This window comes from Onychomys torridus, chromosome 1, assembly GCF_903995425.1.
Source record: "Onychomys torridus chromosome 1, mOncTor1.1, whole genome shotgun sequence".
NCBI classification, from domain to species: Eukaryota; Metazoa; Chordata; class Mammalia; order Rodentia; family Cricetidae; genus Onychomys; species Onychomys torridus.
Genome location: NC_050443.1, coordinates 155,570,892 through 155,586,793, shown reverse-complemented (window position 1 = coordinate 155,586,793; position 15,902 = coordinate 155,570,892). Strand labels below are relative to the sequence as shown.

Here is a 15,902-nt window from a genome sequence, read left to right as displayed (position 1 = left end):
TCACCGCCTCCGTGCGCGCCGGGGTCACGACGCAGGGGCGGCTCGGAGCAGCCTGGGAGATGTAGTCCTTGGACCGTCCCCGCTAGAGGCTGCACAGCCCGCCGGGACCCCCGCCGCCGCGCCCGCCGCTGCCGGGCCGGCGCCCTCCCGTTTCCTTCCTCCAGCGGGAAAGAATGTCCTTCGGGCCGCTGTCCGGGAAGCGGCAGCATGTGGCGCTCCGCTGTCAGTAGCAACAAGGTCAGCGCCCCTTCTCCGCGTCTTGCCCCCTCAGCTCTCGCGCTCAGGTGGGACCGAGCCAGGTGAGGGGAGGTGGCTTGGAGGGCCGGTTTCTGGGCCGGGTCCAGCACGCCGGGCCGCGGCGGCCGGAGGTCGGGCGCTCCGGTCAGCCTCGGCCGCGTCAGAGCCCATCTTCGGGGAGGGACCGGGTGACTTAGTGCGCGACCGTTCTCACCGGTGTGTGTGTGTGTGTGTGTGTGTGTGTGTGTGTGTGGTGTGTGCGTGCGTGTGTGTGTGTGTGTGTGGTGTGTGTGCGCGCGTGCCTGTGTGTGTGTGTATGTGTGTGTGTATGTGTGCCTGTGTGTGTGCGCGCGCGCCAGTGTGTGTGTGTGTGTGTGTGTGTGGACGTGGACGTGGGAGTGGGACAAGAGGACCACTCTGCCTGTCCAGGAACCTTCTTGGAGGTGCTGTCGCCCAGCCTTCCAGGGCTTGCCCCCAAAAGGAGCGCGTTGGTGAATCAACAGCCCTTGCTTGCTCAGCTGTGGGTTGTCGGGGATGTCTCCTTCTGCAGCTGGTCACCGTTAACCATTTCTAGTCTCCTTGACACTTCTAAGCAGGTGGATCCGGGGCGAGGGATCAGAAAAGGGGAGAAGTCACAAATCATCCCTCTGTCTTCTCTGATGCTGGAGGGATAGCTTTGAGGGAGGAAGGGGCTGTTGTTGACTTAAACAAATGCGTAATTTGGACGACCTGTGGCGTTTTTTAGTGCTGTGATTGGTGGGATGTTTGGTAGTTTTCCATTGGTTATGTTTACATTTTGCTACAAATGTTTGCTGTTTCTTTAAATGAAAATGTGAGATTTTTGAACCTGGAATCAGGCCTGTAAATCCCAGACTTGGGAAACTGAGACGTAAGGATTACCTGGAGGTCGAAGCCGCCTGGTCTGTATAATGAATTCCAGAGCAGCCTGGACTATGGTCTTTAAAAAACAAACAAACCTTCAGCAATCCTATAATCCCAGCACTGGAGAGGTGGAGGCAGGAGGATCACTGGAGTTTAAGGTCATTCCCCACTACTAGTGAGTTCAAGTCTGTCTCAAGAGAACAAACAAAAAACTGCATGTGAATGCCTGGCAGATCTGGGAGGTTCTTCACAAGTTCAAAACCAGCCTGGATTACAGAGAGAGAGAGACCCTATCTTAAAACACTAACCATCAAACCCACTTTTGTTTAGTTTTTCTTTGGCAAGGGCTGTATCTGCAGCATAGGGTGACTCAACTTCTAGATCCTCCTGCCTAGGCCTCCCTAGTTTTTGAATTATAGGCATGGCCCACCACACCCAGATCCAACGTGTTTTCAAAATTCCTGTTTAATGTAGAATTTTGCAATCAGTTCTTATCTGTTTAAATCTATTTTTGCTCGCTAAATATGTACATGGCCCAGATAAATACATACATACATAAAATAAAACACACAAGTTTATTTGGCCTCCAATTTCTGAAATGTGCATTTTTATTTTTATTTATTTATATGAGACATAATCTCATCATGTAGCCCTGGCTAGCCTGGAATTCACTGTGTAGACTAAGCTGGCCTTGAACTCACAAACATTTGCCTGCCTCTGTCTCCTGGAATTAAAGGCTGTGTACCCACATACAAGGCTATTTTTATCCTTTTTCGTGTGTTTACATGTATGAGTGCAGAGGCCTGACATTAAATTTGGGGGCTTCTTCTATTGTTCTTCACCTTATTGAGACCCAGTCTCTCCATGACCCCAGAGCTTGTTGGTGGCCTAAAGTAGCTGGCCAGTGAGCTCCAGGGATCTGCCTATCCATCTCTGTGTGGCATCATCTTCCTGTCCTATCACCTCCCCCCCCCCCACTTCCTATGCTAGGATTGCAGGTGCCACAGGCACACCTGGCTTTTATATGGGCAGTAGAGGTCCAAACTCAGGTTTTGTGGTACATATAGGCCCCTAGAAACATGGCTTTATGAAATATTTTAGGGTATTATATTATTCATATCCCTTCTCATGGAAAGAGGAGTAGGCCTGCCCTTGGAAGGAAAATAAGTAGTTTAATCAGAGTATCTAATATTTAACTTACTATTTTTTGTTTCATGTACTATGTAAGCCTGCCTCTATTGTGTGTTTCTTTTTTAAGCAGTTAACCATGTTGGATAAAGACTAACACAAAATCCATTTAGCTTTGTGAGTTATACTAAAGAGAATTCCAATTCCTTCTTAGAATTTGTTGTTGTTGTTTTGTATGTTTGACTGAGGATCTTATATACTGGAGTCTGGCCTTGAACATGAACAAAGGATAATCTTGATCCTGATTTCCCTGCATCTTCCAAAAGCTACCATGACCAGCTTTTCCCTTGTTGGTTTGTTTTCTTCTTTTTTTAATTAAAAAAAAAATTGATTCATTTGTAATGTGTATAAGCATTTCGCCTGCATGTATATTTGTGCACTACATGCAGGCAGTGCCCCCAGAGGTCAGAAAAGGGCATTGGATCTCCTGTGACTGGGGTCACAGATAGTTGTAAGCTACCATGTGGGTGCTGGGAATCAAACCCGGGTCCCCTGGAGGAGCAGCTGGCTCTCTGCACAGCTGAGCCATCTCTCTGGCTTCTGTTGGCTTGCTGTCACCCCTCTCTCTTCCTTTTAAGAGAGGATCTTCACATGTGTCACAAAGAGGATGAGAAAGAAGGGAAGGATTGAGATAAACTCAAAGTACATGATATACTGTATGCAACCCAGTACCATGTACAGTGAGTATATACTAATGAACAAAAGTAAACAGAGTTTCCCTCTTTTCTATTTTCTGGAATGTAGTGTGTACAGCACATGCTATTCCCTCCTAAAGGACTAACAGAATTCACCAAGACAATCCATGTCTGAAATGTTACTGTTTGATTCATTTTATGAAAGGTGTTTCTAACTACAAGTTAAAAAAAAAAAAAAAAGACAGGATCTTGCTCTGTGGCCCTGGATGGCATGTAACTCACTAGGTAGGACAGGTTGTTTTCCCTCTGGCTGAAACGCTCTTGCCTCATTTCCTTAACACTGAGATTACAGGTGTGGTTCTCACTCTATAGTCTAGGCTGGTTCTCATAGACCACAGTGCCCTTTAACAGGTGACCATCCTCTTGCCACAGACTTCCAAGTGCTAAGATCTATGGTGATCCATCATACCTTACTTTAGAATTTGAATTTCACCCCAAATATAGTTCTATTGGTAACAAATCCTATTTACATTAGTTTTACTATTTCAAAACTGGATTTTATATTTATTATAATTATTAATTAAATGTATACATTATTTTACATCCTAACTGGGTTCCCCTCCCTCATCTCCTTCCAACCCCCCTTTTATTTACATTTTTATGGAAAGTCAATTTCCTGTCTGTTTAAAAACAAAATCCTTACTAGTAGAGAGCAGATTCTGTCTTGGGGACTGTGGGTATTTATACCAATAATAAGGCTTTATTACACATGCCTAAGGCCCTGGATTTTGCTCCTTAGCAACATTAAGAGAAAGAGAGGGGCTGGAGAGAAGCTCAGCGGTTAAGAGCACTGTTGTTCCAGAGGACCCCGGGTTCAATTCCCAGCACCCACACGGCAGCTCACAGTTATCTGTAACTCCAGTTCAGGGGACTTGACATCCTCATGCAGGCAAAACACCAATGCACATAAATGAGAGAGGGGGGGGGGATGAGAATGGTACCACTATGAAAGACAGGAGCTCGGCAGAGAATGGTGCAGGTCACTAAGCCTGTTCAATCCTGAACTGGCTTGGTGGTAGGAGAGGACTCGAACTGTGGGACATAGGCAGCCCTCTCCCCAATGAATAAACATTTTATAAAAGAAAAAATAGGGTTTATTTGTAGGCTAATATATAAGCTGGGTGTTGTGGCTCACACCTGTAATCACAGCATTTAGTAAGCTGAGACAGGAGGATTGATGTTCCAGACCAACCTGGGTTACATATTTAGTTAGTGGTCAGCCTAAGTTACAGAGTGAAACCCTGTCTCAAAACCAAGGAACAAATAAAAACTCAAAAACCTCCAAATCAAAAAAGAGCAATAGATAAATATAGCTGAAAAGTTAAAAAAAAAAAGGAAAAACTTCATTTTATGCTAGTATAGGTAAAAAATCATGATTGATAAAACTTATAAATTATTGCTTTTGAAATAGGTCACACATATAGCCTGGTGACACATAGAGCCTGGATTTCAATATTGTCTGTCAACTTTGTTTTCTATGGCTCTTGCATTTTCCAGTAAGACTCAAGCTATTTTGGAACTACAATTTACTCTTTGATTTTAAAGAAAAAAGTCATATTTCGTTAGAAACTTGAGCTAGGCATAGTAGCAGACTCCTGTGATCTCAGTACTTGGGAGGCTGAAAAAGGGGAATTATCATGAATTCAGTCTTCTTGGACTGAATGAGTTCAAGACCAGACCAGCCAGGCCTACACTGTAAGATCAGGTCTCAGAAATCTACAGGGTGAATCTGATGGAATACTTGCCTAGCATGAACTAAACAATACATTTGATCTTTAGTATCACTTAAAAACAGACCGATTGTGCACACTTGTTATCACAATACCCCTCTCAGAAGTTAGAGAGGAGGGCCAGAAGTTCAGGGTCATCCTTGCCACATAGGGAAGTTCAAGGCCTGTTGGTGTGAGAACCTATCTCCAAAAATGGTTAGACTCTTGTCTGGGCACACGCTGAACCACACACCTGAGTTGGATCCCTGGGACCAACATGGTGGGCAAAAAGATCTCTTTCACATGGACTGCCACAGCACTGTCACATGTACGCTGACCCACCACCAAACACAATGTACATGTGTTCACACATGGTTAAATTTGTGGTGAGGTAGTCAGTCAAGTGAATAACCATCATGACTGTAAACTTTTTTGCCCTGTTGCTATAGTTTTATTAGAAATTAATTTACTAAAATTATAAAGATTTTCCTTGCCTCAGGGGACAAGAATAAGAAATGACTCTGTCCCGGATCTCACTCAGTAGCCCAGGTTGGCCTTGAACTCACAGAGATCTGCCTGGCTCTGTCTCCCAAGTGCTGGGATTAAAGGCGTGCGCCACCATTGCCTGGCTATCACACTTGTTTTGAACTGTCTGCCAAAAGAGGCAATAATGGTTTTTCAGAGAAATAGTATAACATATTAAGGTGCCCTCCAAAGAACTGTCAATTAATTGCCAAATTTGGTGGTAAACCGTGGGCTAAACCCTCATTTCCGTCTATGGAAAATTCTTTGTTAATTCCTTCAGCAGATGCGCCCAGAGAATTCATAATGTAAATGGGTACTATAATAGCAAACTAAACTGTAATTACCCTTTAGGAGGCCTGAAAATGTTTATGCTAAGCAAACGAAAAGGTACTTACACATGAAATACTGTACAATGATAATGTGGTAGTGTATGGAAAAGTCACTTGAATAGCATAAAAATACAAAGGAACTCACAAGTTTGTAGAAGACCCGTGTGGACTGCCATGTTACATGAATTTGTGGCCAGATGTTCAAATTTCTAAAGATCTTATAATAAAAACCCAGAGCCAGATATTGGGGTAAATGCTGAGAGATCAGAGAGACAAAGGAACAAGCCACTGTCACGTCTCACCTCTAGGACTCCTCAGCCTGAAAAGCCTTTGGTACCTGTCTCCTCAAGCCTTATATACCTTTCTCCAACCATCCATTAAAGGCATGTGTGCTTCCCAACTACGGGGATTAAAGGTGTGTGCCACCCTGCCTGGTTCTGTTTTCTCTCCTAGGCTGAGTCAATCTCATGTAGTCCAGGGTGGCTTTGAATTTGCAGAGATCCAGACAGATTTCTGCCTCCCAAGTGCTAGGATTAAAGGTGTGTGCCCCCACTGCCTAGTATCTTTATTTAATCTGGTGGCTTGTTCTGTCCTCTGTAGCTGGAGTTTTCTCCAGTCCTGCTTGGGCCCCTGCAGTTCCGCAGCCCACTTATAAAATAATCACTCAAAAACTCATATTAATTAAAATTGCTCAGCCATTAGCTCAGGCTAACTATTAACTAGCTCTTACATCTTAAATTAACCCATTTCTATTAATCTATAAGTTGCCACATGGCTTGTGGCTTACCAGCAGTTTTATATCTTGCTTCCTCTATGTCTGGCTGGCGACTCCTGACTCAGCCTTCCTGTTCCCAAAATTCTCTTCTCTGCTTGCCCTGCCTATACTTCCTGCCTGGCTACTGGCCAATGAGCATTTTATTTATTAACCAATCAGAGCAACACATTCACAACATAGAGAACATCCCACAGCAGTCTTCTGATCTTCAGGCAAAGTTCATCAGGGTAGACAATATACACCACACTGCCATGTTAAAGAGAATGCCATGAAATGGGATATGGCTCTACCTTATGTAAATCAAGAGGAGAAAGGATCTTGGATCTGATTTAGATGAAAAGATGTAAAGACAGTTAACCTCTGACACTCAAGTTGTAGGTCTCTTACATAACTGGAAAATGTTTGTCTGAGGATGTATGAAATAATGAAAAGGCCTTGAATTAATTCAGCAGTGGGAATACAATGGGAGTAAAACCAAGTATGTTCTGCCTTTGTGAAGTTTACTCATTGGTGGGAGAATCATAATAAATGTTAACTTGGAATTGTGCACTTACAAGGAATTATAATTAAGGGCTTGACAGGGAGGCCAGGGCAAGCTTTTCTTTTTTATATTTTTATGTTTGTTTGTTTGTTTGGTTTTTTGATTTATTTATTTATTATGTATACAGTGTTCTGTCTGCATTTTGCCTACAGGCCAGAAAAGGGCACCAGATCTCATTATAGATGGTTGTGAGCCACCATGTGGTTGCTGGGAATTGAACTCAGGACCTCTGGAACAGCAGCTAGTGCCCTTAACTGCTGAGCCATCTCTCCAGCCCAGGGCAAGCTTTTCTGAGGAACTTTCTAGACTACTGAGGCCTGAGGAAAACCAGCATTAGCTAGGAAAGAGAGGCAAGAGTACTCAGGCCTAAGAACAGTTTGTGCAAATGCCCCATGCCAGAAAGGGCTTTGATAAATAAAAGACACGGAAACAAAGAAAGATATCAGAGTGACTTGATCCCCAGACTTCAAGTAACTGGTATAAGGTACTCCACAGGCCAGTGTTAGGAATTTGTCCTTAGGAGAGATGGACACTCACATAGAGTAGGGTAGGCCTGACATGAGAAAGAGACCCACTGTGTAGGACATGGGGCTAGTTTATAGCTTTGTCCTGGAGATTCTGATCAGCATGTCCTAACGAGCTGTCCTAAACTACTGTCTCTCCATTTACACAGGGTCTCCTTATGTAGGGCAAGCTGGTTTTGATCCTCTTGCCTCTACCTCCCAAATATAGGCAAGTGTTACCTTGCCCGATTTGTTTCTCCTAAACTTCTCCCCACTTTTCTTTTTTCTTCTTTTCTTCCTTCCTTTCTTCTCTTTTCTTTCTCTCTCTCTCTCTCTCTCTCTCTCTCTCTCTTTCTTTCTGTGTGTGTGTGTGTGTGTTTTGTTTTTGTTTTTGTTTTTTTTTGAGATAGAATTTCAATATGTATCTCTGGCTGTCCTGGAACTCACTTTGAGCCAGACATGATGGTGTATGCCTTTAATACCATCACCAAAGGAAGGAAGGAAGGAGGGAGGGAGGGAGGGAGGGAGGGAGGAAAGGAGGAAAGAAAGGAAGGAGAGAGAGAGAGAGAGAGAGAGAGAGAGAGAGAGAGAGAGAGAGAGAGAGAGAAGAGAGAAGAAAGTGTCTAAGAGTTACTATTCATACTGTGATGAAACACCATGACCAAAGCAGCTTGGAGAGGAAAGGGTTTATTTTGTTCACAGTTCCATATAACAGTTCATCATTAAAAGCAGTGAGGGTAAGAACTCAAGTAGGGCAGGAACCTGGAGGCAAGAGCTGATGAAGAGGTCATGAAGAGGTGCTGTTTACAGGCTTTTTCCTCATGACTTGCTTAGCATGCTTTCTTATAGACCCAGGAACATCAGCCCAGGGATTGCATCACCCACAGTGGGCTGGGCTTTCCCCAGTCAATCATTAATTAATCATTAAGAAAATGCCATCCAGCTGAATCTTACGGAGGCATTTTCTCAATTGAGACTCCTTTCTCCCCGATGACTCTAGCTTGTGATAATTTGACATCTAACTAGCCAGTATAGAAAGAAAATAATTACAGGGCAGCATATTATATTTTCCCTTCTGTAGCTTAACTCTGGAATGTCCATTTTATTTAGCTATTGTGATTTCTACAGACAGAATTTTACTTTGTAGTCTAGGCTGGCCTAAAAATTCACTGTGTAGCCCATACTGGGCTTGGATTCTCAGTGGTCCTCTTGCCTCAGTCTCCTTTGTATTTGGATTATAGGCTGGAGTGCCAATTTTATGAGAAAATGTATATGGAAAATAATTTTCCTTTTCAAACAGTCACGTGTTTCATAGAGCCACTCAAAATACGGTCTTGTAGACCCTAGAGTTTCTCCAGACCTTTCCCAGAGAACGTGTGAAGTCAGGCTATTTTCATAATAACAGGAATGCATCGTTTGCATTTCCACTGCATTAACATTTACTCTAATGGCATAAGCAACGCCAGATAAAAATTCATTGCACATTAGCATTGTTCAAAGCACTGGACCCACACAGCACTAATGGCATTTATTGACCACAGTATGCATGCATCAAACATTAGAACCAAGCAGTTTCCTTTACTCTTCGAGTTCAAGCAGTAAAAACAGATTCATTCTGTTAGTCTTTACACTGGAATATTCATATTTCTCTTGTCTGTATGATGAAATGGGTATGCTGCATTCTTCTCCTGCACCTATAGCATGACAGCCAGATGCAGTGGCATGCACACAGTCCACCTTGTCCCGGTGGCAAGGGAGGTTGAAACAGGAAGATTGCTAGTGCTAGATAAGCCTGGGCTATATAACAATACTCTATTAAAACAAAAAAACCCCTAAAAAAACAAAAACAAAAACAGATCAATAATAAACACAAATAGCCCAAATTGAAAATGGACAAAAGATCTGAACAGACATTTCTCTAATGACAGCAGATGAAAAATGTTTATTATTTTTCATTAGCCTACATACCATATGGATTAAAGTTTTTTTTTTTGTTTTTTTTGTTTTTTTTGGTTTGGTTTCTATCTAGAATCCTTAGAACCCTTAGGATCCAGGAGTTTTGTTTGTTCTCTCTGGGTTTAGAGTCTGGATGTGGAGCCTAGCACTTGAGCCGGTGAGCGTTCTCCTCAGCACCTAGGCTTTGTTTTAATGTGTACATTTGCTTGTGTTCTAGTTTCTTCCCTCCTGGGAAGTTCTTGACTCTGAGTTGACTGGAGTTTACTTTTAAGGTTTGCTGTTTCCACAACCCTCTGTTAATCTTACACCGTCACGCACATTCAGAGTGTCCCCATTCACAGAGGCAGCTAGATTCTCTGTTGGAAGGGTTAAAGATGCCAGTGACCCTGAAATAGGAGGTTCCATGGAGAAGTGAAAATAGACTATCAAAGGGAGAAGATTGAGTTTAGAAGAACAGACTGCAGCCACATGCTACCCAGAACTCAAACAATTTGGAGATAATTTGCTGAAAAATTAGAAAAATCAAGCAACACTTTGGAAATGTTTTAAAAGTAAGCATTAAACATTACATGTGGGCTGGCAAGATGGCTCTGGGGGTTAATGCACATGCCACCAAACCTGACAACCTGAGTTCCCTCTGTTCCCAGAACTTATATTATGGAAGGAGAGAACTGACGTGTATGCTCTGGAAATCAAAGTCAAATTTACTAATTTGTTATTTTCAGTCCCAGTTTGGTATTGAGAGGGAGAAAACAGGAGCCTACAGTTAGTAGGAGGGTTTGTCTGCCTGCCTGCCTACTCACCCACCCTCCCTCCCTCCCTTCCTCCCTCCTTCCCTCCTCTCTCCCTCCCTTCCTCTCTTCCTTCCTCCTTCCCTCTCTCCCTCTCTCCCTCCCTTCTTCCTTCCCTCCTCCCTCCCTCCCTCTCTCCCTCCCTCCTTCCTTCCCTCCTCTCTCCCTCCCTCCTTCCTTCCCTCCTCTCTCCCTCCCTCCTCCCTCCCTCCTTCCCTTCTCCCTCCCTCCCTCCTCCCTCCCTCCCTCCCTCCCTCCCTCCCTCCCTTCCTTCCTTCCTTCCTTCCTTTCTAATTTTCTGTGTATGGAAGTTTGACCTTCATGTATGCCTATGCTATTTATGTGCAGTGCCTTAGGCGGCCAGAAGAGGCCATTGAATCCTGGAGTTACATTTGGTTGTTGGCCACCCAGTGGGTACTGGGAACCCCATCTGGGTCCTCTGCAAGAGAGGTAAATGCTCCTAACTGCTGAGCAATTCCTCCAGCTCTGAAGGGTTCTTCTTTAATCTGTCGGGTGTATCTATAAAAAACAAAACAAAACAAAACAAAAAAACACCTAGCCAACCTCATGCCAAATGGTGAATTTTGAAATGCCAAGAGTTGAATTTTTCCCACAGAGCTAAAACAAGGATGTATGCTCTTGAAACCTTTAATCAACAGTGTGCTAGAGGCTCTAGTCAATTAAGAAACGAAGCAAAGGCATCTGTGCTGGGGAGTTTTTGTCAACTTGACACAAACAGCATCACCTGGGAAGAGAGAGCCTCCAGTAAGGAAACTGGTCTGTGGACATTTTCTCAGTTTCCACTTGATGTGGGAGGGCCCATAGCCCACTATGGGTGGTGCCACCCCTAACAGCTGAGCAAGCCATAGAGAGCAAGCCAGTAAGCAGCATTCTCCTATGGTCTCTGCTTCAGTTGCTGCCTCCAGGGATTTTATTTGAATTCATGCCTTAACATCCCTTGATGATGGATTATAACACGTAAAATGAGATACATACTTCCCTCCCCAAGTTGCTTTTGACCATGGTGTTTATTACAGGGACAAGAATGAACTAGGACAGAAATTGGTACTAGTCAGCTGTTGCTGAGACAGACCTGGCCATGTTGTTTTTTGGGAGGATAGTGGAAGAATTTGAAGCTTTGGATTAGAAAAAGTCATTGAATTCTCAGAATGTAATGGGCTGTTGTGGAAGCTTGGAAGATAGGCATGTTGAGAGAGGCACAGGTGATGGAGGCCTGGTTTGTGAGGTTTCAGCCAGTCAGCAGCTCTCCTTCATGGTTCCTGTGTTTCCTCTTGTTTGAGTTCTTCCCCTGACTTCCCTTAATGAGGACTGGGACTGGGACATGTAAGTCAAATAAACCCTCCCCTTCCCAAGTTGCATTTGGTCAGTATTTTATCACAGCAACAGACAAGCAGACTGTTGCAGCATCCTTATTGAAAAGGAAGAAGAAAAACTCTTTTATTTGCTGATATGATCTCGTGTTTAGGAATTTCCAAGGAGGTGACTCCCCTTTGAGTGTGACTTACTTTTTGCTGCTCTCTGTTAGGGGAAGCACAGGCCAGTGCTGAGGGTGCGTCTGTCTTTCTGGGAACCTCTCTCTTAGCCTTTGTGTTTAAACTATGTATTAAAAAACCTTTACTGAGGCCTGGCATGGTGGTACTTAGGAAACCCAGGCAGGTAGGTTTCTGTGAGTTCAAGGCTGGCCTGGTCTATATAGTAAGACTCTGTCTCAAAACAAAACAAAACAAAACATCATGAAAACTTTAATGAAAAAAGTTTCATATCACATATCACACAAAACAATTAGAACCAAAATGCAATTTTAACAAGGTTATAGGATATAAGATCAATATGTAAGGTTTACTGTATTTCTGTACATTAGCAGTGGCCAATCTGGTAATAAAAGTAAGAAAAAGTAATTTCATTTATAAAAACATCGAAAGGATCAAAACAGGTCTGGAGATATAGCCAGTTGGTAAAAAAAAAAAAAAAAAATACTTACCTAACATGTACAATGGCCCAGGCTCAATCCCTAGCACCACATGAACTCAGTGTGGTAGTGGATGCTGGTAATCTCAGCACTGAGGAGTTGAGGCTGGAAGAAGTTCAGAGTTAGCCTCCGCTACATAGTACATTCAAGGTTAGGCTGGGCTACATGAGATCCTGTCTCAGAAAAACAACAACATTGGGCTGGCAAGATGGCTCAGTGAGTAGAATTAGCTACATAGGTTCATAGGTTCAATCTCTGGATCCTATGGTGGAAGAAGAGAACCAATTCTTTAAAAGTTGCCCTCTGACCTCCATGGATCCATACTCATACACTTACATGTCAAATGTACATATAATAAAGATGATAAAATAAAAATACGAAGGAATCAATTTAACAGAAGAAGTAAATAACATCTGAAAACTAAGAAATTAAAAATCCAGTAACTGGAAAACTGGAAAGAGTTCACTAGAAAACTGACTATCATTGTATCTATGTATCTATCTATGTATCTATGTATCTATGTATCTACCTACCTACCTATCTATGTATCTATGTATCTATCTAATCTATCTATATCTACTATATATTGATATCTGCTAAATATTTTAAAACTAGTAATACTCCCTAAACTGATCTATAATTTAGAGCAATTACTGTCCAGATTTCATCTTGTAGAAAGTGACAAATTGATCCTAAAGGTCTCATAGAAATCTTGTTAGTCTAGAAGAAGCAAAGGATTCCTGTAGAAGAAGAACTAGGGCTGACAGATGACTCGGTGGGGAAAGGTGCTTGCTGTTAATTCTTATTACCTGAGTCTGGTCTCCAGAACCGACTTGGTGGAAGGAGAGCTCCAACTTCTCCTGGCATACATGTGCTCCCAACTACAAAAATAAGCAAATACATGTAAAAATAAATGAAAAGGAAGAACCAAGTTAGAGAATTCACATCTCTGACTTAAAAACGCTTTTATTTCTTTATCATGGTGCTTGGGATGGAATCCAGGGTTGTGTGCACGTTAGGCAACATCCTACTGCTGAGCTGTATCTCCAGCCTCATGTTCATTTGTTTGTTTAAGACAGAATTCCTGTTGACCATGCTGGCCAGGAACTCTCCTCTTCTTATTTATTTTTCTTTAACTCTGTGTAGCCAAGGCTGACTTTAAACTTCTGATCTTGCCTCCACCTCAAGTGCTGATAAACAGGCAGGCGCCACTACATCCAGTTCACTTGATTATGGATGGACATTGAAGCCAAAGCTTTGTGCATGCTAGGCATGCTATGAACTGAGCTACATCCCCTGCCCATATTTCCTACTTTTATTTTATAACTTAAAAAACTTATATCGGGCTGGAGAGATGGCTTAGTGGTTAAGAGCACTAGCTATTCTTCCAGAGGTTCTGAGTTCAATTGCCAGCAACCACATGGTGGCTCCCAACCATCTGTAATGAGATCTGGCGCCCTCTTCTGGCATGCAGGCAGAACACTGTATACATAATAAATCTTTAAAAAAAAATTTGTATCTTATTTACTGTGTGTGTGTGTGTGTGTGTGTGTGTGTGTGTGTGTGTGTGTGTGTGTCTGTCTGTCTGTCTGTCTGTCTGGGTGCAAGTGCCATGGCACCTGTATGGAGGTCAGAGGACAACTTTTAAGAGTTTGGTTCTCTCCCTTGGTGATGTGGGCCCTAGAGATCTTGAACTCAGGTTATGAAACTTGGCAGCAATTGCCTTTACCTGCTGAGCCATCTCATTGGCACTCACTTCCTGATTTTAAAGCTCTAGAATACTACATTAGACAAGATAGTGTGGTAGTAGTACAAAGGTAGACATTTAGATTAGTGGGCCAAGAAGTCTATAAATAAGTCCTGACATTCATAATGGTCAGTTTATTTACAAGAGCACCAAAATAACGTAATAGGGGAATGTATGTATTTCCATCACAGCTGGATAGCCATATGCAAACCTCACACCATGAACAAAAGTTAACTAAAATAAACCCCAAAATGTAAGAGATGAAACTGTAAAATTCTTAGAAAGAAGCATAAGCATAAATGTCCAGGACCTGGGGCCAGACTGTGTTTTCTTACCTACAATAGCACCAATGACAGAAAGAACAAATTGGACTTAATCAAAATTAACAGCTCCTATGCCAGCATGGAAGTATTTTAGTCAGATGTTTTTGTGTCTATGAGGAATACCTGAGAGAGTCTAGATGTGGTGATCCATGGCTGTAATCCCAGCACTTGGGTTACCTCCTCAAGTAAGAGGAGCAAGTATTCAGATACGGATCACCACACCTGGTCTTTGTAGTGCTCCTTCCTTCCTTCCTTCCTTCCTTCCTTCTTTCCTCCTTCCTCCCTCCCTCCCTCCCTCCCTCCCTTCCTTTCTTTTTTTTTTACATTTTTTTACGATTTATTTTATTTTGTGTATATTCGTGTTTTGCCTGTATATATGTAGTTATGTGTACCATGTGTGTGCCCAGTGCTCACAGAGGTTAGAAGAGCATTAGATCCCCTAGAACTGGAATTACAGATGGCTTTGAGCCACCATGTGGGTGCTGGGTATCAAACCTTGGGTTCTCTGCAAGAGCGGCCAGTGCTTTTCACTGCTGATCCATCTCTGTAGCCTCTATGTTTTTAGAAGAGTACTTTGATAGTTGATACTTTATTGACTCAACATTTCCAATAATAGTAATGATAACAAAACCTTAAAGACATAGAATGTTTAAGAAACAATATATATTCTCACAGTTTTATCCTTAGATCTGTAATTGAGGAGACCAGGCTTCTGAAATCCTAAATAGATTTTGGAGGTTATATACAACAGAGTAACCTTATAATTTGATCTTCAATGTGAATAGCTTTGTGAGTGATCAAGAGTGTCATTCAGTTTGCCAGTTTAACAGCACAAACTCTACGGGGAAAGTCAGTGTATAGTTACCGTCAGTAGCTGACAATGGGCATCTGGCTCTCTTTACTCTCTCTGCTCCTTGTACCAAAGTGTCTCATGAAATATAGTTTCTGTTTCTTTCCACTGTCAAAAATCCACTAGGAGATTACAACTCCAAACATACACACATCCAAAAAAATTCCATAAAACCAACATTACAAGAGGGTAGGCTACAGATTAACCCTAGCACAGTAATTGTAGGCGATTTTACTACTCCACTTTCCCCAATGGTCATGTCTTTCAGACAAAACAAAGCAAAACAAAAACAAAAGAACTCCAAAACAAAACAAAAAACTAGAAATATCAGATTGAAATGGCATCATTGACCCAAAAGTCCTAACAGATGTCTACAGTATATTCCACTCTAGCATTACAGAATACACCTTTTCAGTTGTCCATAAAAGTCTCTTTACTATGGACTTGGTGTTATTTTGAAGCTTGAGGCTTTTAAGAGCTAGATCCTGCCTGGTGGAAGTAGTTCACTGGGGGCAAATGGTCCAGTGAAGATGATTCCTACCCCTCGTTTTCTGGCTGTGCTCTCTGCTTCCTGTCCACCCGTATGTGAGGCATTTCTGTGCACGCATGCTGTCAACTCTGCATGCCTTCCCTGCCATGATTGACTAAAACTGATGAAAATACGAGCCTTCCCTCCCTGAAGTGGTTTCTGTTAGGTTATTTTGGTCACAATGATGCAGAAGTAACTAACACAGAAAATTGGCCAGTCAATAACTGTGACTAAACCTGACCATGTGGTTCATAAGCCTTTGGGATTGTTTGTTTTTGAACAGTTTGGTGATTCAGGCTAGAAAAGCCCTAGAATGATGTAAGAGCTTAATA

The 15,902-nt window shown here is 42.5% G+C and overlaps 1 protein-coding gene across 4 annotated transcripts in view; it reads left to right on the top strand.

Moving 5' to 3' along the window:
- Nucleotides 1-15,902, top strand: part of Cpeb3 (cytoplasmic polyadenylation element binding protein 3) — a 193,835-nt gene that overhangs the window by 283 nt on the left and 177,650 nt on the right. For 2 of the 4 annotated variants that reach the window (XM_036167923.1, XM_036167866.1), the window contains exon 1: nt 42-299. The exons of 1 other annotated variant lie outside the window; for it this stretch is intronic. The gene's annotated coding sequence lies outside the window, so the exon portion shown is untranslated. Of the gene's footprint in view, nt 1-41; nt 300-15,902 lie in introns of those variants that run through there. One more of the 4 variants, XM_036167847.1, reaches the window with a different exon arrangement.